Here is a 21,865-nt window from a genome sequence, read left to right on the forward strand (position 1 = left end):
CTACCCTTTGATCTTAATAATCACTTTAAATTTAGAACCTTATCAGAGTGATCAGCTCTGACATTGATGAAGGAGCTGCTAGGAGCCCAGTACTTGACTTATGTGGAGAGGCAGCTGTGATCAGAGATAATTCACAAAGGAGGAGACTTTTCTTTTTCTTCTTTTTTTTCTTTGTTTTTAATTTTATGACTGCATCCATGGCACATGGAAGTTCCTGGGCTAGGGACGGAATCAGAGCCACAGCTGCAGCAACGCCAGCTCTTTTAACCCATGGCACCAGGAGGGGATATACACCTCTGCTGTGACCCCGGCCACGGCAGTTGGCTTCTTAACCCACTGTGCCACAGTGGGAACTCCAGGAGGAGATGTTTCTGAATGCAAATAGATAATAGGTAACAGGACAGAAGTTTGGTAAATGTATAGCTAAATGAAAACCTCACTTTCCTCAGCCATAAAAGAGGGATAATAATTGTTGCTGTGAAGATTAAATGATACATTCCATGTAAAGTATCTAGCACAAGACTTAATAGTTATCAAGAGCTCCCTGGTGGCCTAGTGATTAAGGATTAGGAGATGTTACGGCATGGTGAGGGTCACTGCTGTGGTGCGGGTTCAATCCTTGGCCCAGGAACTTTCATGTGCCGTGGGCATGGCCAAAAATGAAAAAAAAAAAAAATGCTTAGAGAAGAAACTTGATAATTCAAATCCAAATCTAACAGAATTATCCAGAATAGAATACATATCTCTCTTGTGATCTATACTGCAGCTGTGGCCACAGCCGAATGCATCCTTAACCCACTGTGCTGGGCTGGGGAGTTAACCTGTGTCCCAGCTCGAGAGACACCGCAGATCCTGTTGCACCACAGTGGGAACTCCTTATCCTAACTGTATCAACTGAATAAATTGCCCAGTCTGTCTTTCACAGTGGTTGTATAGATATTATTACTGAAGGATAATACACTTCTCCCCTGTGTAGGTAAATAAGTTACTAAAACTCTCAGTAAATATTTTGAGACTATTAGAGGGGAAATTAGATTTGAATAGGGTGGTTCTCGTTAATTACTGTGTATGACAGGGGATACTATGTCCATTGTCCTTCAGAAGAGCTCTGGATATAAACCAAAAAGGCCTCGACAATTTTTCATTTCTTAGATGTCAGCTTATTACATATTAATTAATTAGTTAATGTTTGAATATGATGCTTCCAGATGAGATTTCTTTTCTTTTTTTTTTTTTGCTATTTCTTGGGCCGCTCCCGCGGTATATGGAGGTTCCCAGGCTAGGGGTCGAATCAGAGCTGTAGCCACCGGCCTACGCCAGAGCCACAACAACGCGGGATCCGAGCCACGTCTGCAACCTACACCACAGCTCACGGCAACGCCGGATCCTTAACCCACTGAGCAAGGCCAGGGACTGAACCCGCAACCTCGTGGTTCCTAGTCGGATTCGTTAACCACTGCGCCACGACGGGAACTCCCAGATGAGATTTCTTTTATGCAACGTCATGGCGGTTTAGGAAGGCGCTTTCACGTTACCAGGAGTAAGGTTTCAAACTTGGGATGTGTTACTCTTGGAAAGATATCTTCAGATGGCTCATCTCATTTGTTTTTGCGTTTCCATTGCAAAAGGTGACTTTGCTTTTTTCTAACTTTTTCCCCATATTCTGTGACTCTTCCTTGCTCGGGTTGTGTACCCCTATATGCCAAGTTCAGAGAGTTTATATATATATATATAGCACAGATTTCTTTGGGTTTTTTTTTTTTTAAGTTTTATTATGGAGCTTATGTAAATATTTCCCTTTTTCTCCTCCCCTGATCGTAAACTTGCCCTCGCTCCTGGACCTGGAACATAACCAAGCTGAAAGATGAGATCATGTTTGCACAGAGCACAGTGAGGTCTTAGCAAGAATTTTTTTTTTTTTTTTTGTCTTTTTAGGGCCGCACCCGAGGCATGTGAAGGTTTCCAGGCTATGGGTCAAATCAGAGCTGTAACCGCCGGCCTACACCACAGGCACAGCAAAGCCGGATCCTTAACCCACTGAGTGAGGCCAGGGATGGAACCCGTATCCTCATGGATGCTAGTTGAGTTCCTTAACCGCTGAGCCATGACGGGAACTCTCCTCAAGAATCTTCTAATTTGAGAGTATTAGTATTGTACCCACTCATAACAGCAAGAATGAAATCAGGAGTTTAAAAGTTGTCGTCAGCATTGGGACTCAACATAGGAGATAAGATTTTCCCTTTTGGGTTTTTTTTGTTTGTTTGTTTTTTGTTTTTTGTTTTTTTTTTGTCTCTTTGTCTTTTCTAGGGCCACTCCCGTGGCATATGGAGGTTCCCAGGCGAGGGGTCAAATCGGAGCTGTAGCCACTGGCCTATGCCACAGCCACAGCCACGCGGGATCCGGCCGGGCCGTGTCTGCAACCTACACCACAGCTCATGGCAACACCAGATCCTTAACCCACTGAGCAAGGCCGGGGATCGAACCCGCAACCTCACGGTTCCTGGTCAGATTCGTTGACCACTGAGCCACGACAGGAACTCTTGTATTTTTTGATATTCAAGATAACTTATTTTCCCTGGCAAATATAATTCTGTTTCACTTAGAAAAACTGACTTGAGGTGAGGCGGGTGGGGAGATGGGCTGGGAGTGTGGGATGGAAATCCTATAAAATTGGATTGTGATGATCCTTGTACAACTATAAAGGCAATAAACTCATGGAGTAAATAAATAAAATAAAATACATAAAGTCATATTATAAAAAAACTGACTCGATAGGAATTCGCTAATGCAAATAATGATGTCTTTCTTTAACTGTATTTTTAATATCATGTACTTTGGTTATAGAATGTTAACCCTTTTGTTCTTATTTTTAAAATTGGCAAATTTTTAGGCTATTATTTATTAATTGCCTGATCTGCTCTTTTAACACGGAGACACTTTTACCTTTGTTTCCTTTTCGTGTAGTGGTGCGTGATTATTATTTACGAATGGTCTTATTTGTTTCTTCAATATGGAAAGATAAGCTCCCCCCTTTTTTCATGTAGTTACACGTACTGCTCAAGATGCAGAACATACGAGGATAACTATCTCTCTCTCTCTCTTTTTTTTGCAGATGTTTACCACATGTGGAGATGAGCATGAAGAATAAGCATGAGTCAAGAATGTCCCACCCCAGTGCCCCTTTGAAACATTTTTATGTGGTTCCGTGAAATAGTGCATATTTTAATAGTTGCCATGAGGCCACACTGAGGTTTTTGTTCTTAGACAGTCAGACTCAAAACATTTACTGTGGGCATCGAGCGGGTTTTACCTACTCACTCCTCCGTCTTCTTTTATCACGAATCAGGTCTTGATTTTCTTCTGGGCATTGCCTCTCCCCAGGCCCTGCAGTCCAGTGAAATGATTTACAGTGTCCCACCTACTCTGAGATAAGATCTTCTCTGCCCTTAGGTTCTGGAAGATTTATAGCTCCCTGGAGAGAGCGGAGCTCCTTTTCTCTGGGCTCTCACGCTGAAGGAACCACCCATGCCTGCAGCTCATGGTTCTAACCCCAGGGCTCATGGCAGTTCTTTGCAAAACGATGCCAACACACAGAGAGAACTTGAGCTCTGGCGGCATTTAGCATCATTAGAAGCTAGATCAGCCCTCAAAGTTCCCAGTTCCTGCAGCCGAAACCTTCCCTTTTGCTGAAGCTACTTTGAGTTGTATTTTTATCATTGTCCATCAAAAGAAACACTTACTGCTTATCCAAAAGAAGCCAGAGGTGAGAATGACCAACTTGGTGCAAACGAAAGTAACTCATCAACAGTTCTGAGTAATAGAAAATCCTAACAAAAATCTCTTTTGGATAAGTAGTAAGTGTTTGTTGGTTTGGGATCCTAAATTTAGACAGCTCAAATAACTAACATTTTCTTGTACCCTAGAGACAAGTGTTAAATAAACTGACTGATCCCAAGGATTGTTCAAAGATGTAATTTCAGGGTATGTCTGAGTGTGATTATATATTCAACTTAATCACCTACATTTCCAGCATTAATAGGATTATTCTACAGGAATCGATGCCAAGAGAAATGATCCTAAAGCTTGGTGCTAATAATAGCTACAACATATTGCCCCATTCTCTGTGCCAGGAGGTGTGTAAAGCCTGCATTATTTTACACATAATCCTCACAGAAATTGTAAAAGGTGGGTGTTTCCGTTCTCCTTTTACAGATAAGAAACCTTAGAGAAGTCCAGCAATGTCCTCAAGCCCAGGTCTAATTCCAAAGCCCAGGCTTTGAACCACTTTTTTCTCTCTAAGTTTCCAAAGTTCCTAAGAAATCTGCAGTTGATTTTTTCAACACATTTTAGAGATACACCTGGCTCTTGTAGTCATCATATGTATGTACCCAGATGTACTAGATAATATACAGCGGATAGCTATGGGTTCTTATGAAAAAATATATGTATACACACACACATTATATATATATTCAGGCTACCATGAGCCAAGTATAAGAATTTCTTTTTTTTAAACAATATTCAAGCTTATTAAACAAATTTAAAAAGTATCATAAAATGTTTAGCTTTCATCAGCTTCGAGGTTTGTTCCTCCCAAATTTAGCATATAACTGAACTTTCAAATCTGCTAACACCGGCCGAATTGATCCCACTTTGGATTCTAAGGCGTCCGTTTCTTCTGACCGATTTTTTGGTGCTTCTTCTAACATTTCTTGAGTTTCTTCTTGAGAATGGCTAATGACAACATCACCAATCTGATAAGGTGTCATTATGCAGCCCTCATCCGCAAGCACAATGTCCTCACAAGCATCCTCTGGATTTTGGAGTTGTTTCTTTTTGACGTCCATTTCTCCTGCCGGCTCTGTGATTCTTCTTGGATTCTGTGCAGACGTGTTTCTCTTTGGTTGATCCTCAGAAATAACGGTGACATCTCCCGCAGCACGCCTTCCTCACGGTGGCCGCCGTCTTGAGCCAAGGATAAGAATTTCTCATTCACCTGACAATCCTATTGCAAAACTCTGGATAAACCGTAATTTACCATCAACGATTCCCTATCTGCATTTTAACTTCTTTCTCGCATAAGAGAAAGAGGCCCCACCGGCATTAAAACCAAAAGCGAAGCAGGTCCTCCCGCAAACAGCCCGCAGAAATTTGGGGGTGCTGCTTTTTCCAAAAATGCACCAGCCCTCAATGGTTCTGGAAGATCCAGGGCCTCTCTACTCGTCTGTGAGATCCGGGCACAGCAGGCAGGAAGGCGCAGGGCAGCATCGGGCCCTGGCGGTGTCCCCACCCGTCTTTCCTGAGCCGAGCCGGGGGAGGGGTGCTTCTGACCGGCGCCTGGCCGTGTCCAAACAGCTTGTTTGCATGTGGAAGGTCAAGGCTGGGAGCTGTATTGGCACCGCATGTTTGTTTTAACCTCCCCACAGACACCGCGTCCAAAATGTAATTAATTGAGCCCTTATTTGAAAAAAAAAAAAATGTTTCATGTATTTAAAGACCTTAAAAAGATGTTAAAAAATATTTTCAAAACTAAACGAATTCAAATAGAACTATGTTTTCTAATGGGGTGAAAACAGAAAAATAGGGATTTAGAGCCAGAACACCTCGCTTTGTGTTTCAGTCATAACCACTGGTTAAATACATACCTTGGGGCAGAGTGTGTAGCTCGGCTTTTCAGTAATAACACATGGCCCACAAAGATGCTGGGAAGATCAAGTGCACGCTGGCACTTGGTGGGTTTTAAAACCTTGACTGAACGTTGTTATACATGAATAGACCTTCTCAATATTGACAGGAAGACTTCCTAGAAATCCAGGTTCAGGGAACACACACCATTCATCATGATGTGTTTATGTCCGTAAAATCTCATGAACTGTTGGAAAAATGAGTCGAAATTTAATATATTTGGAGTTCCCATCATGCCTCAGCAGTAAGGAACCTGACAAGGATCCATGAGGACGCGGGTTCCATCGCTGGCCTTGCTCAGTGGGTTAAGGATCCAGTGTTGCTGTGACGCTGGTGTAGGCCAGCAGCTACAGCTCCAACTTGACCCATAGCCTGGGAACTTCCATGTGTCACTGGTGTAGCCCTAAAGAGACAAACAAGTAAAAAATAAAATTTAATATCTTTACATACATTACAATGCAGCATACCACAGTGTTTTGCAATGTTTGAATGTATAGTGCTATTGTGTAAACAAATAGCTAAGTACTATTAAAAATAAGTTTAAATCCTTGTCATCTTAATCACATAACTGGTCAGGCAATTGCAAAAAAGATTAACTTGTTTCATTCTGATTTTTTTTTTTTTTTTGGCCATGCCTGTGGCATGTGGGGGTTCCTAGGCCGGAGATCAAAGCTGCACCAGAGCAGCGACCGAGCACAGCAGTGACAATGCCGGATCCTTGATGTGCTGAGCCACTGGGGAAGTCTTCATTCTGGTTTTTGGGTGTAGTTGTTTCCCTTTAATTGTCTGTTTGTAGATCCTGGCTCTTACTGTGCTTTCTTTCAATGCTGGAGAAACAGCTTCTTTTTCTTTAGAGACCACAAGTATGTGTTTCATGTAATGAACTCTTTAGATTGATGAAGCACTGTTAGATATTTTTTGCATAATGAGAACCAATAAAAATACACCTAATAAAACTATATGTAACTATGAAAAAAGCAAAATAAGTGTGGTGAACATGTGGAGAAATTGGAATCCTTGTGCACTGTTAGTGGGAATGTAAAATTGTGCAGCTGCCGTAGAGAACAGTATAGAGGTTTGTCAAAAAATAAAAAATAGCATTGCCATGTAATCCAGCCGCCCCACTTCTGGGTGTATATCCAAAGGAAGTGAAAGCAGGATCTCAAAGGTTGTTGCCCACGCGTGTTCATTGCGGCGTTATTCACAAGAGGCAAGAGGCAGAAACACCTCAAATGTGCATCAGTGAGTGAATACATGCAATGAAATCACTCAGCCTTCAAACAGAAGGAAATCCTGTCACATCCGACAGCATGTATGTATGGACCTGGGGACGTTAGGCTACGTGAAATACGCCAGTCACAAAAAGACAAGTACTGGATAATTCCATTTTTACGAGGAACAGAGAGTAGTCAAATTCACAGAAACAGAAAGTAGGGTGGTGGTTGTCAGAGGCTGAGGGGAGGGAGAAATGGGAGTTATTATTCAGTGGGTGGAGAATTTCAGTTTTGCAAGATGAAAAAGTTCTAGAGAGCTGTTTGTACAACAGCGTGAAAGGCCTTATCACTGCCGACCTGTAAACTTCAAACATGGGTAAGGTGGTAAGTTCTATGCTGAGTGGTTTTTTAATCACAATTCAAAAAGCTGTATATGAATGCGGTTTAATTTAGGGGATGACTCCTGTATTATCTTTCAGGCCTGACGGTAATTCCTCTTCACACGGGGGCTCAGGAGAAGCCGATTACAAGGGATAGAGGTACAGGGGTCCTTGAACCCAGTGTGTGCCTCTAGGGAGCGGGGTGCGGGGGTAGGGTCAGGACAGAGGGTTTCTTATCAGTTCGTAAAGCCATTTGTAGTGGGGAGACATGGGGAGAGAAAAGGACCCCAACTTTGGTCTGGAACTCTTTCTCTGAAGCAGGTGAGCCAAGGAAAGCATTCCAGAATCAATAAAGGAAATATTTGCTGATGAAATACACTGATGAAATTCATCGTTTAAATCCAATAAGAAATTGTATTTGTTATTATACATGAGTTTCCCAAATTGTTCTGTAGAACATTAGTTCTGTGAGTATTACATTTTATTGTATCTTTTGGGGGGGAGCACACCTGTGGCATGTGGAAGTTCTGGGGCCAGGGATTGAATCGGTGCCACAGCAGTGGCTTAAGCTGCTGCAGTGACAAGGCCAGATGCTTAACCTGCTGTGCCACGAGGGAACTCCATGGGTATTACATTTTTAAAAAGTGGTCTGGGGTCAAAATGTTTGGGAAATGTAGGGTTAAAAAATGTAATTTTTTTCCCCCAGAACTTCTCAAAGGCTTTACTGTGTCAACATTCATGATAATGTTATTATACCAATATTAGAAGTAAGATTTAATGTTTAATATGTTGAGATTAATGTTAATGTGTTAATACATTTAATATGTTTTATTTTTGTTGTCTTTTGTCCTTTTAGGGCTGCACCTGCAGCATATGGAGGTTCCCAGCTAGGGGTCTAATCAGAGCTGTAGCTGCCAGTCTACACCACAGCTCACAGCAACGCCAGATCCTAAACCCACTGAGTGAGGCCAGGGATTGAACCCGCAACCTCGTGGTTCCTAGTTGGATTCGTTAACCACTGAGCCACTACGGGAACTCCTAAATACGTTTTATTAATACATCTTTCCTAATCCCATATGCAAGGAAGCATTTCTCAGCCCACTAGGGTGAGAATACTGTCTTATATCACAAAAGTTACAATATTTTTGTCAACTGCTTTCCTTAAGATAGTGACTTTCTTTCATTTCTTCTGAATTTGCTGTAAAGCCCATCTCCTACCCCAGGAGCTCCACTGGAGGAGGCCCAGAGAGCAGGGAAGTAGTCATTTTAGTATTTATTTTTCTGAGATACTGTAGAGCTTGATGATAATTCAGCTTTTCTGTAACTTCAGCTATTTTCCAGAGCATTCATCTGGGACAACCTTGTCAATTTTGCACAAGTATCAACAGAAAAGAGTGAGTCAGGGAGAATACCATTGGAGTTCCTGCTGTGACACAGTGGGTTAATCATCAGCCTTGTCTCTGTGGAGGCACAGGTTTGATCATCCGCCTGGTGCAGTGGGTTAAGAATATGGCATTGGTGGAGTTCCCGTCATGGCGCAGTGGTTAACGAATCCGACTAGGAACCATGAGGTTGCGGGTTCAGTCCCTGCCCTTGCTCAGTGGGTTAAAGATCCTGCGTTGCTGTGGCTGTGGCATAGACCGGCAGTTACAGCTCCAATTCGACCCCTAGCCTGGGAACCTCCATATGCTGCAGGTGCAGCCCAAGAAGTGGCAAAAAGACACACACACACAAAAAATTACTATTACTGAAATGATGATAGCTTAGAAATGTCCCACTTAACAGTTAACAGGTTAAAATTAAGCTTAGTATGAATGGAATAATCTCTAGTGGGAATATATTTCGGAATCTTAAAAAAACCCCACTACAAGTATCTACACAAAATTCAAGTCAACTGAGCAAGAAGAGAGTCAAAGCTCTTTCACGATATTGTGAGAAACCTGATATGTGTTACTTTTTTCAGCTGAAAACTCAGGGTTGCTACAATTACAGGCAATTAATGTTTGTTTTATTCGTAGTCAAAACCAGGACACAGCATCAGAGGGAGGGCAAGAAAGCCTTGTGTGTAGAACTTTGACGGCGAGTCCCTGATAAGAGTCAGCTTGGCTAAGACATTAGCATCAGAAGCATTTGATTTTGACCCTGAAAAGTGGAATCACGAATCTAGGTCACTACAAGAGATAGTGTAACTAGAATATTGACTGTGTATTTTTAAACTTTTTTTTTTTTTAGTGTCTAGCTTTATCATAGCTCTAGTTCTGAAATGCTCCTGAAATTACCCTTTGCCCCACACTTTTTGTTATTTAATTTAGCAGGTATTGATTGAGCACTACTATTTGCCAAACATTGGGTTGAGTACAGAAGATATTTGTTTGGCTCTCATATCGAAGAAGCATGTTTTTATTTGCATTAAGAAAAATTAAAATAGGAGTTCCCTTGTAGCACAGCGGGTTAAGGATCCAGCATGGTCACTGCTGTGGTTCAGGTTGCAGCTGTGGCTCTGGTTTGATCCCTGAGCTGGGAACTTCCACATGCCTCGGGCATAGCCAAAAAAAAGAAGAAAAAGAAAAGAAAAAAAGAAAAAGAAAGAAAGAAAAGAAAAATGCTCACTCTTTCCTAAACAAAGTCTTGAGGATTATGACATGCCAGAATCTTGGAGAAGAAGACGTGAATTATAAGGTAGAGAAAGGTAGATTGGGAGAAATTTACCCAGTTCATGATCCAGTGACTTTCTGGAGAAAAAAAAAAAAAGTCAAAAAAGCTTATTTCCCATGATGCACTAAAATGAAAACAAATACATTGACACCCATTTAAACATTAACTACCTAGGAGTTCCTGTTGTGGAGCAATGGAAATGAACCTGACTAGTGCCCATGAGGATTTGGGTTCGATCCCTGGCCCTGTTCAGTGGGTTAAGGATCCAGCATTGCCATGAACTGTGGCGTAGGTCGCAGATGTGGCTCAGATCCTGCATTGCTGTGGCCGTGGCTGTGGCCAGCATCCACAGCTAGATTCAACCGCTGGCATGGGAACTTCTATATGCCGCATGTGAGGTCCTAAGGGGGGAAAAAAAAAGCCTCCAAAACATTAACTACCTATGTGTCAAAATTTTTAGTATGGTTGGTTTTTAAGAGACTGTTTTTCAAATTTCTTTTAAGATTTGTTTTGTCTAGGAACTGATCACGGATCACAGAGGAGAAAAACCTGAGTGGTTAAACATGAAACCCTGCTCAACTTTACTAGGAGCCAGAGCAAAACAAGTCACTGTTCGTATTTAAACAATTGGACAGTCTGACGGTGTCAACTATTGGCAGAGGTGTGGACAAGTAGAATGGCCCGTTCCATCAGTGAGAATCGAAATTAGTACACTCCTTACAGAATACACTTTGTTAAGACCTATACAATTTTAATTGTACTCATCAACCCAACAATTATACTTCTAGTTATACATCTTAGGCTAGAGAAATTGCACATCTGTGAACTGGGAGACGGATACAAGAATCTCTTGTTCATGAAACATTGTGATAATAGAAAGTAGAAACAATTTCAACAGGAAACTTGAAATTTAAATTTGAAATGGGATAGGAAGGGGTTCCTGCTGTGGCACAGTGGGCTAAGAATCCCATTGAAGCAGCTTGGGTTGCTGTGGAGGCATTGGTTCGATCCCCAGTCCGGTGCAGCAGGTTCAAGGATCCAGCATTGCTGAAGCTGCAGAGTAGGTCGCAGCTGTGGTTTGCATGCAAACCCTGGCCCAGGAACTTCCATATATCACAGGTGTGGCCATAAAAAATGTTACCTATGAGATAGGAACTAAGTCCACACATACCACAAAGGTGGATTTAAAAATTATAATGTGGAAAGAAAAGGGCAAGTTGTAGATTAGGTGTTATTTTTTAAAATTTTTTGTCTCTGTCTTTTTCTGGGGCCGCACCGGCGGCATATGGAGATTCCCAGGCTAGGGGTCGCATTGGAGCTATAGCTGCTGGCCTACACCACAGCCACAACAACACCAGATCTGAGCCGCGTCTGTGACCTACACCACGGCTCACGGCAACGCCAGATCCCTATTCCACTGAGTAAGACCAGGGATTGAACCTGCAACCTCATGGTTCCTAGTCAGATTCGTTTCCACTGAGCCATGATGGGAACTCCAGATTAGGTGTTATTTATGTAACATTTTAAAACGGATAACATATTCCCTCATATTGTAAAGAACTGCCCTCTTTCTATATGTATTTCTATGTGTATATATATATGCATATGACTATCAGATGTACATACACACATATGTACATGCAAAAGTACAACAAAACCCACTGGAAGAATATACACTATATTCATGAAACTGGTTTCCTCTGAAGACACTGAGAGGGTAATTGATTTGAACTGGAGTTGGGGAAGTCAAGGGGACTCGAATTATTATTTTTTTTTCTTTTTAGGGCCACACCTGTGGCATATGGAAGTTCCCGGGCTAGGGGTCAGATCAGAGCTGCAGCTGCCAGCCTACACCACAGCCACAACCACACAGGATCTGCAGTCTTTAACGCAGCTTGTAGCAACGCTGGATCCTTAACCCACTGATGGAGGCCAGGGATCAAACTGGCATCCTCACGGATACTCGTAGGGTTAGGGTACTTAGCCTGCCGAGCCACATCAGAACTCCAGGGACTTGAATTTTATCTGTAATGTTTTGTTTCTTCTATAGAAAGACCAACAGTGATCAATTCTGGGTGTTGATACATATGGGTGTTTATGACATTCTCTGTGTTTTTCTGTACTTTGGAAATTTCTTATAAACAAGATCTGTCCTTCTACTTTGTGCCTAGCTTTGGTAAGTTGTGCGTGTTTCAGCCCATGAAATGGTAATGAATGAGCCTTGGAACAAAATGTATATAATCCTTTGCACAGCTGCCCAGCACGTTCGCACCAAGCCAGCCTAAAAATAACTGAAGAGTAAAAGTAATTGGAGAGAGGGCCTCTCAGTTGACCTTCAGGACTTTTGGATGGTCCGTTTAGTTCATCTTGTCACCTTCATGGAATTAAGAGGTTGGTTTGAGCTTAATGAACCCCTGTATACAAGGAAAGTGCGCTGTTACCAGAACTGTGCATGGCAAAGCCCTTGGGACAGGATGCTTTTCTGGTGTTTTTACATGAGGTCTTCCTAAAGATAATGAAGCCTTTGAAAGCTTGCTTTTCAGGGATCTCACCCTTCCCTAAGAATCTGCCTCCTTCCCAAGCCAAGTTGTGTTTTTCCCCAAAGAGGCGGATGCTGCAGTGTCCTTTACATAAATACCCCCAAGGTACACCATAACCTGGCAGGCTCCAGTTTGACAGGCCAATGCCTTGAAAAGCAGTGGGGCTGCAGAATTCTATTGAAAAGACCATTATACCCTTCTCTGAAAGAGAATCTCATGAGCTGAAATACCAGTTAGTAAAAAAATACAGGAAGGTGAAAAGGAGGCAGGCAAGGATGCAAGTGCACTCAAGCGACACTCAACATTCCAGCTGAATTGAACTTGGACTTCGTTAAGAAAAGTCACATATCTGAAGAACCAGTTCGGGAGCCTCAGTGTGTCTTTTTTTTTTGGTACATACCACTTAGCTCTCCAAAAAAAAAGTTGAAAGAGGTTTCTATCTAACAGAATGAAATCTGAAACTGGAATCTCAGGTCAAAGGAAAAGTTATAACTCAGGATTCCCAGTAAAGTTTTCTTCCCTCCAAACTTTGTATTTTGAGAAATTTCAGGCCTTGAGAAAAGTTGAAAGAATACAGAGTGAGGTTTTGAATGTATTCGGCACAATGAGAGACTAGAAAATAATTCATATGAGAAAAAAATCTATAAAATTTATTAATTCATATGTTTATAAATGTGCGCAAACTCTGCAAATGGATGTGCTTTGCTTATGCATTTACATTTAGTAAAATTACATTTAAGGAAAAGCAGAAAACTTGGCAAAGAAAAGAGAAGAAAAAAGAGTGAGGAACGAAAAGCCATGTAGAGTGCACAGAAGCCTATGAAACTTTTGATTTTTAAACAGAGCCTGAACAACCGGTTTGTCTGATTTTTAAAAGCCTTGACGCTACTTTAGGATCCTATAGAGAACACTGTAAGGCAACTGTGTAGTCTGGGACCGATGGCAAAGAAGGAAGTACGTGGTCCTTTCTCAAAGGGCAAAGTGAGTGCGAAGGCTTCCTGCCTTCCTCTCTTACTTCAGGAGAAACACCTGCTTCTTTCTCCTTTGCTCTCCGTGCCTGTGTCATTTCAAGATGGCCAGCGTTTTCCAGCCACGATAGCGGCAGTGCAGATGTGACTTTGCAAATCTCTGTCAACACAGGAGAAAGGTAAGAGGGTGTGCAAAGCATTGCACGTGCTCTCCTCTGCCATTGGCGGCTCCTGGCCCTCTCCTTTCTGCACACTGAGTCAGCAGCCTTATTTGGTCCAGGCGGAGGGGCTGGGTTCAGCACTCTTTGTTGACGGGTCTGGCTGTGATGAGGAAGCGCCTCCCTCAGGCTGACCCTGTGGCATCCAGGTTAAGCTTCATTCGTGTTATTGGTACCACACTCTTACTTCCTGCCCCCCGGGAAATGGGTGCCAATTCTTCTGGTGGGTTGTATTCTGCCTCCTCCTGAGCCCTGGCTCTCATAACACGCAAAGCCCTTGGGTCAGTGTCTTGGTGAGTCTCCAGAGGGGCATCTGTCTCAATGGTAGTTGCAGACTTCCAACTACCCTCCGTCTCTGACTGTGGCGTGAAGCCATTCATTTACTCCAACGATGTTTATTGGATTCTGGGCAGAGGTGAGGACCACTGCCTTCTGCTGGGAGCTGGGGATACAGTGTTGATTAAGACAGCCGCGGTCTGTGCCCTCATGGGTTTTGGATTTAAGGTGAGCTTATACTGAAAGCCTGCTCCAAGGAGGGGCCAGGTTTTATTCCCTAATGTGACCTGTGCATAGAAAGTGCTGATTAAGTACATGTGTGCACACGTGTGTGTCTTAGTGGGTGGGAGGCAAGATTAGAAGCAGGGGGCTTGGTGATATCACAGTCACGTAGGTGAAAAAATTGCATCGTTTAGATGGTATTGTGGCGGCAGTGGAAAGAGACGTGATTATCCGAAGGAGAAGCCAGCAGGACTGGCTGATGGATTTGAGAGACGCACAGGAAGCAAGGAAGACCCATCTGGTTTCGAGCTGGACCACTGAGTGACGGGTTGAGCTATTTACTGAGCTGAGGAGAGAAAAGATGTGTTTACGGGAATCAGTTCAGTTTTTGACATGTAACATTCGACCCTCCTATTGAATGTATAGAGCGAAGATGCTGGGATGTCAACTAAAATACCTGAGTTTGGGGTTCAGGGGAGAGGTCCAGGCCGGAGAAAAAATGTTATAATTTTTGGAGTTCCCGTCGTGGCTCAGTCGTAACGATCCTGACTAGGATCCATGAGGATGCAGATTCGATCCCTGGCCTCGCTCAGCGGGTTAGGGATCCCGTATTGCTGTGAGCTGTGGCGTAGGTCACAGACGCGGCTTGGATCTGGCGTTGCTGTGGCTGTGGTGTAGGCCGGCAGCTGTAGCTCTGATTCGACCTCTAGCCTGGGAAGCTCCACGTGCCTCGGGTGCAGCCTTAAAACACAAAATAAAGAAAGTTGAGACTAATCATGGTTGCATATGGTAAAAAAAAATAAAATAAAATAAAATAAAAAATAGGGGCAACGGATTAGAAATCCTGGTGAGGTCAAAGCATTGCTGGAATCAGGACACTAGAGGCAACCAGTTGGATCAGTAGAGACTGGTGGTCAGAGAAGAATACTTGAAATTGATTTGGGAGGCTGGAGCAGTTATTTCTGAGGACAACAACCTGGGCACGGCTGCCCGTGCTTGAGGTGGAATGGAAGAACGGGTCCCTGGAGGGGAGACAGTCAAGGGACCGCGATGCCAGAGTTTTCCAGAGGTGGAGTGTACAAGGGATCTTACTGGTAATTTGTCCTGCATTCCAGAGGGCAAACTGGGAGGTGGAAAAAGGGAGGAAGATTGCCGAGGTCAGGGGCGCCCAGAGCCACACGGTCGTGAGAATGCAGGTGAGAAGCAGTGACGTGGAAGGCTCGGCTTTCTCGTGGAGAAGGAAGGGAGCGGCTTGAGGGGTCCCCAGAGCTCCTCCTGTGAGGTGAACAGGCTGTTTCTACTCTCAAGTCCCACTGGGGACCAGTCTCTCAGGTGCTCCTGCTTTACAGCCATAGGGTCCCTTTGCCATTGTCCAGAATGTTCTTTGCATCCTCTGCGTCTGCAGAAGACTCGGCTGCCTTCTTTTCTTGCTCTGATCATCCAGAAAGGACCATCTCACTTCCAGCACTTACAGTTACATTGGATGCTTAACATATACCACGTTCTGCTCTTTATCTTTTTATTATATCTTCTGTACGTATCTTTCACCTCTTAATATGGCTTAGCAAATGTCAATGAATATTGGTTGGTTTTTCACGAAAGAACTAACATCTCCCAAAAACTATACAGGGGACATTGTGAAGGAAATTTTTTTTTTTTTTTTTTTTTTTTTGGCTTTTGTCTTTTTGTCTTTTGTTGTTGTTGTTGTTGTTGTTGCTATTTCTTGGGCCGCTCCCACGCGGCATATGGAGGTTCCCAGGCTAGGGGTCTAATCGGAGCTGTAGCCACCGGCCTACGCCAGAGGCACAGCAACGCAGGATCCGAGCCGCGTCTGCAACCTACACCACAGCTCACGGCAACGCCGGATCGTTAACCCACTGAGCAAGGGCAGGGACTGAACCCGCAACCTCATGGTTCCTAGTCGGATTCGTTAACCACTGCGCCACGACAGGAACTCCTGAAGGAAATTTTAATTAAAAATTTTGTAGCAAAATTTTCAAACGTTAACACTGGAAGGACTTTTTGTTGTTGTTGTTGTTGTTGTTGTTATTGTTGCTATTTCTTGGGCCGCTCCCACGCGGCATATGGAGGTTCCCAGGCTAGGGGTTGAATCGGAGCTGTAGCCACTGGCCTACGCCAGAGGCACAGCAACGCTGGATCCGAGCCGCGTTTGCAACCTACACCACAGCTCACGGCAACGCCGGATCCTTAACCCACTGAGCAAGGGCAGGGACCGAACCCGCAACTTCATGGGTCCCAGTCAGATTCGTTAACCACTGCGCCACGACGGGAACTCCGGACTTTTTTTTAAAGAAAAAATTCTTAGGCACTTCTGGAAATGTTTCCCACTTTGAAAAGCATGGACTTAAGAAACTAAATAGTCTTTTATTGGAGTTCCCGCCGTGGCTCAGTGGTGAATGAATCTGACTAGGAACCATGAGGTTGTGGGTTCGATCCCTGGCCTCGCTGAATGGCTTAAGGATCCGGCATTGCTGTGAGCTTGTGGTGTAGGTCACAGATGCAGCTTGGATCCTGTGTTGCTGTGGCTCTGGTGTAGGCTGGCAGCTACAGCTCTGATTCGACCCCTAGCCTGGGATACTCCATATGCCACGGGAGCGGGCCCAGAAAAAGGCAAAAAAAAAAAAAAAAAAAGTCTTTTATTTATTTTTAGGGCCACACCCAAGGTATATGGAAGTTCCCAGGCTAGGGGTGGAATGGGAGCTGCAGCTGCTGGCCTCCACCGCAGCCACAGCAACCCAGGATCTGAGCCTTGTCTTCGACCTATGCCAGATCCCTAACCTACTGAGGGAGGCCAGGGATCAAACCCACATCCTCATGGATTAGTATCTTAACCCACAGAGCCACAGCGGGAACTCCTAAATAGTCTTTTATTATGAAAAAGTCCTTGCCTTTTAATTATCTGTCTCCCTTCCCCCCAAAAGAGGGTAAAACCCTGTCCTTCAAGATTATCATTAAAGCAAAAATCCAAAATGAAAATGAATTTCCTGTTGAACTCAAGACTGAACTCTCAAGCCTACCTCTGGAGCACCTCCTCCTTAGATTACATGTTCACAGCACAGTGGATGGGGAACCTGAAGAAACATTGTAGCAGGTGATTTTAACAAATACATGGAATTATTCATTTTCCAAATATGTTAGGAAATACATTTTATGAGGCCAGACTTATAACGAGAGCTCACTGGAGTAAGTGCTCAATTAAGGGCACCACCAACAACAGCAGGGGGTCGATAACGACAGCAATAACGATTCTTCAGTTGGGGTATTTTTACAAGTGGAGTTTCAGTACTTCTTGTATTTGTTAATTGCAGGCAAAAAGCTTTGTGACATCTGCAAATAATATCCTAGGTGCTCCTGGTCTTTTTTCGGGGGTGGAGGTCCCTCTGAACCCAAAATAACATGTTGATTTTTCTTTCCCTCTTCCCAGGCCAAAACAAAAGTTCCCTGTGGGGCGGCTATGGAGGCGGGGGTGGGGGTGGGAGAGGTGGGGGGGCAGGGCAACACCTCCCCCCGCAAAACCCCTCCTCCTGAGGCTCTGCTGCCGTCCCTACAGAGGCTAAGACCACAGCCATCTCAGGGGGTTTTGCTGTTACTTTGAAATGGTGTGAGGTTTCCTGCTTTGTCAGAAGACCTGCTGAGGGGGAAATTGAAGGTGCATTGTGGAAACGGCCTTTGGAGGCTCTGCCCAGGCACAGGAAATGACAAGTTTGCAGGAACCCGGCCTTCCTGTGAGAGAACTGGCTTTGGATTTTTATTTCCAAATTCTCTGGGGAATTCCTCAGGCCTGCATCAGGTGTCTGTTTGGGGCTCTGCTCTGCAAACAGGTTCATCTGAGAGTATTCTGCTCCTCATTAATCTGAAATCTGCCAGCTGCAAATTTTGTCAGTGAAAACTCCCTACTGTAATCTTGCATAGAGACGTAGACCATGTGGCTTTAGACTATGGTCTTGGCTTATGGCGATGCAGAAAACACCTCCAGGTATGAATTGGAATCTTTATGGGCAAATTTTCGAAATAAAGTGCTAAATCTGTCTGTGACGATAGGTCCACCGAGTGGAAAGTAGGAGCTCGTCCTGTAATTTGTAGGCAGGATCGTGTCCCAGCAATTTCGTAACATTTGGTTCATGTTCTGTCACACATTCTTAAGACGAGTTGTGCAATTGCCTTCAAGATGTTGGTTGTTTTAGACAAATTTTAGTGTCTCTTCTCTTCTCTCTCCTGGGCGAAAAGACTCCCCTTCTCTGTGGGGGTGGTGCAGTGATATTTCTCCTCAACACGTTTTTGTTTTCATCTTTTGAAACGTTTAAAGAATTGAGCTTAAAAAAAAAAAAAATTAGACTTTCTCTCCAAGGGGAAGGGGGCTCCATCTCGCCTGAAGCAGCACCAAGCAGAGATCCAGACTCTGGAGACGAAGAACCTGGCTATGCCACCTGCTCAGACTTTGGGCAAGTTACTTAACCTCTCTGGGCATCATTTTCTAATTGTGGAATGAGGATGATAAAGCTGTTATGAGCGTTTAATGAGTCGGGAATTGCAAAGTGGAAAGCATGTGCTCAGTGCTATATGAGGACTTATTCAAAAAGAAAATAACCAAATGGTTTCCTTCCTTCCTCCCTCCTCATTCCCCCTTCTTCCTTCCATCCTTTCTTCTTCCTTCCTTTCTTTCTTTCTTTTTCTTTCTTTCTCTTTCTTTCTTTCCCTCCCTCCCTTTCTTCCTTCCTCTCTTTCTTTCTGCCTCATCCACGGCACATGGACATTCTCGGGCCAGGGATTGAATTGTTACAGCTGTGACATATGGCGCAGCTGTGGCCATGCTGGATCCTTTAACCCACTGCACTGGACAGGCCTCGAACCTATGCCTCGGCAGCGACCTGAGCCATTGCAGGTGGATTCTTAACCCACTGCACCTCTGCCGGAACTCCACGCAGATGATTTTGTAATGATGCAGTCTTTCAGAAATGTGACGTGTTTGCTTCTGTAAGGATCATAAACAGATTATTTGGAATTTGTTCAGTTGTCTGCTGATCAGCAGACTCTAGACAGGCACACGCCTTGTCATAAAGAAGTGGGCCCACGCTGCAGAGTGGTTCTTTGTGAGACACAGAGCCTCAGTAAGTTTGATGCTCTGCGGTCGAATGTTTTTATGCAAGGAAGATAGAGGGCATTTCTTAATCTCACACCCTACCCTCCTTCACTTGCACTTGTTTTTGAAAAAATTTGGAACAAACCACCAAGACACCACCTTGAACCAAAGAAAGCTTGTATCTTACAGCAACAAATACTATAACCTGAATGAAGTCCTAATTTGTAAAAAATCAGTGGGCAGATTCATCCCCCTAGAAATCAGTTAATATCCAATTATTAAAATTTAGGGGAACCATTTTTCTAGAGCTTTGCTAAGGAGCAAAAGTTTTTATTTTAAATTGCTGTATGCTTTGGGTATCTTTACTTCTGCAAATAATAAATAATAAATATCACATTGTGAGCATAAAGATTTAGAGAAAACACACACGTAGACATTATTAGGGTTTTTGTTGTTGTTGTTTTGTCTCTTCTAGGACTGAATCCATGGCATATGGAGGTTCCCAGGCTAGGGGTCTCATTGGAGCTGTTGCTGTGGGCCTACACCACAGCCACAGCAACACAGGATCTGAGCTGAGTCTGTGACCTACACCACAGCTCACAGCAATGCCAGATCCTTAACCCACTGAGCGAGGCCAGGGATCAAACCCGCAACCTCATGGTTCCTAGTCGGATTCGTTAACCACTGAGCCACGATGGGAACTCCTAGACATTGTTAGTTTTTCATGGACTGATATAATTTCTTGTGTTTTTCCATATCATCTATGGAAACTGATTAAATAGCCCTGAATTTTAAAGATGGTTTGCAGGAAAAAAAAAAAACAAAAAAACCTCAAAACCTAAAGGATCAAACTCCCCAAACTGTTCATTTTGCAAATAATGTAAAGCTTTTGGTGACAGGTAGTATGTCCTGGTGGTTGTTGGGCTCAGAGCTAAATGGATGTGAGTTTGAATCCTGAGCTTCCCACCTATCAGCTATGCTATCTTAGCAAGTTATAAGGCCTTCATGTATAGGTAGCTTTATACATAGGCCTGAGTTTGTATACAGCTTTATAGGCTGTGAGAGGTAAGTGTGTTCATATGTATAGACGATTCAGGACTCTTCCTGGCACAGAGGAAATGCTCCATAAATGTCGATGGTTACACTTTTGAGAATCTGACTATTGTGAACAGTTAGCTCATCACTCTTTAAAGAGAAGACACTCTTAATTTATCTAGGACTTGCTTTTCTCTCTCTGCTTCTATGCCATTTTATTTAGAAGTTAAAAGGCCTTGGAATTCCCATTGTGGGGCAGTGGAAATGAATCTGACTAGGAACCACGAGGTGGTGGGTTCAGTCCCTGGCCTCGCTGAGTGGGTAAAGGATCCGGCATTGCCATGAGCTGTGGTGTAGGTGGCAGATGTGGCTCAGATACTGCGTTGCTGTGGCAGTGGTGTAGGCCGGTAGGTGTAGCTTCGATTTGACCCCTAGCCTGGGAAACTTTACATGCTGTGGGTGTGGCCCTAAAAAAAAAAAAGAAAGAAAGAAATTAAAAAGCCTTAACAGGATTGATACATTTAAATGTATTAAATAGTCACACCCAGGTCAAGTGTTCCTGTCTACTCTTGAAAGGAAAAACTTGATAATTTGAGGCATGTATACGCTGTAATTTGAGTCTGTGCCTTACATCTAGAGAGACTTTATCACAGCCAAGGCTAACTCCAGCTAGACTGTGTGTTTCTCCAAGGCCCAGCTCCAGCCTCTCACACAGTAGGCGCTCAATAAATACTGGTCAGAAATGACTGGTTCATTGAGGAGGTTTTTGCAGCCATCCAAGGAATCCAGATGACTTGACTTTTGGGAAAAATAGCTCCAGTTGAGTGGGTTCTCTATGTATCCATACAAGAGAAAATGGGCAAGAAACACCGCCTCTTCTCTCAAAGTAGGGACCCACTCCACTTTCCAAATAACAACAGTGCAGACGTAACAATCTAAGACACCTCTCCACTCCACTTTGTACCGTTTTAAAGGCCTAGGACCATAACGTTTTAGAGCTGGAAGAGGTCTCCTAGGCCACGCTCCTCATGTCACAGAGGAGAAAACAGACTTGGAGCGTTTAAGCCAGTTGCCCAAGGTTCCACAGCGAGTCCAAGGCCAGAGTCACGACTGGAAGTCTGGCCTCTGACACCGGTCAGCTCAGAGTCACTTCACCAACCTGCTGATTAAACCGTGTTCTGTGTTTGCAGCATGTCTTTTAAGAGAAAAACCACTTCTAAAAAAGGGGTATCCAAGCGGTGTTCCGAGGTCCGCGTTTGTCACCTCTCGCGGCGACCAGCTCACCCGCACACAGACACAGGGAGATGCGCGACGCCAACACCTCCGCGGACATCGCGCCGACCTTGGGTGAAGCCAGGAATGCTGCCCGCCTCCTTTATTTGTAAGAATTTACTTGGGGGGGCGGAGAGCGGCTGGGGACCGCGCTCTCAGCCGTTCGCAGGAGGGAAGACCGCGGTCAGAGCGCATCTCGAGAGCGCACCAGGGACAGCACGAAGGGGGGTGGGGGGGCTTTGCTAGGCGGTGGGCAAGGGGGGGTGACCACACTGTTGGAGGTTTTACATTTTTGGACC

At 44.0% G+C, this 21,865-nt stretch overlaps 1 pseudogene; it reads right to left on the minus strand.

Moving 5' to 3' along the window:
• Positions 4,562–21,627, minus strand: LOC100157600 (annotated as a pseudogene).

The sequence above is a fragment of the Sus scrofa genome, chromosome 4, assembly GCF_000003025.6.
Source record: "Sus scrofa isolate TJ Tabasco breed Duroc chromosome 4, Sscrofa11.1, whole genome shotgun sequence".
NCBI classification, from domain to species: domain Eukaryota; kingdom Metazoa; phylum Chordata; class Mammalia; order Artiodactyla; family Suidae; genus Sus; species Sus scrofa.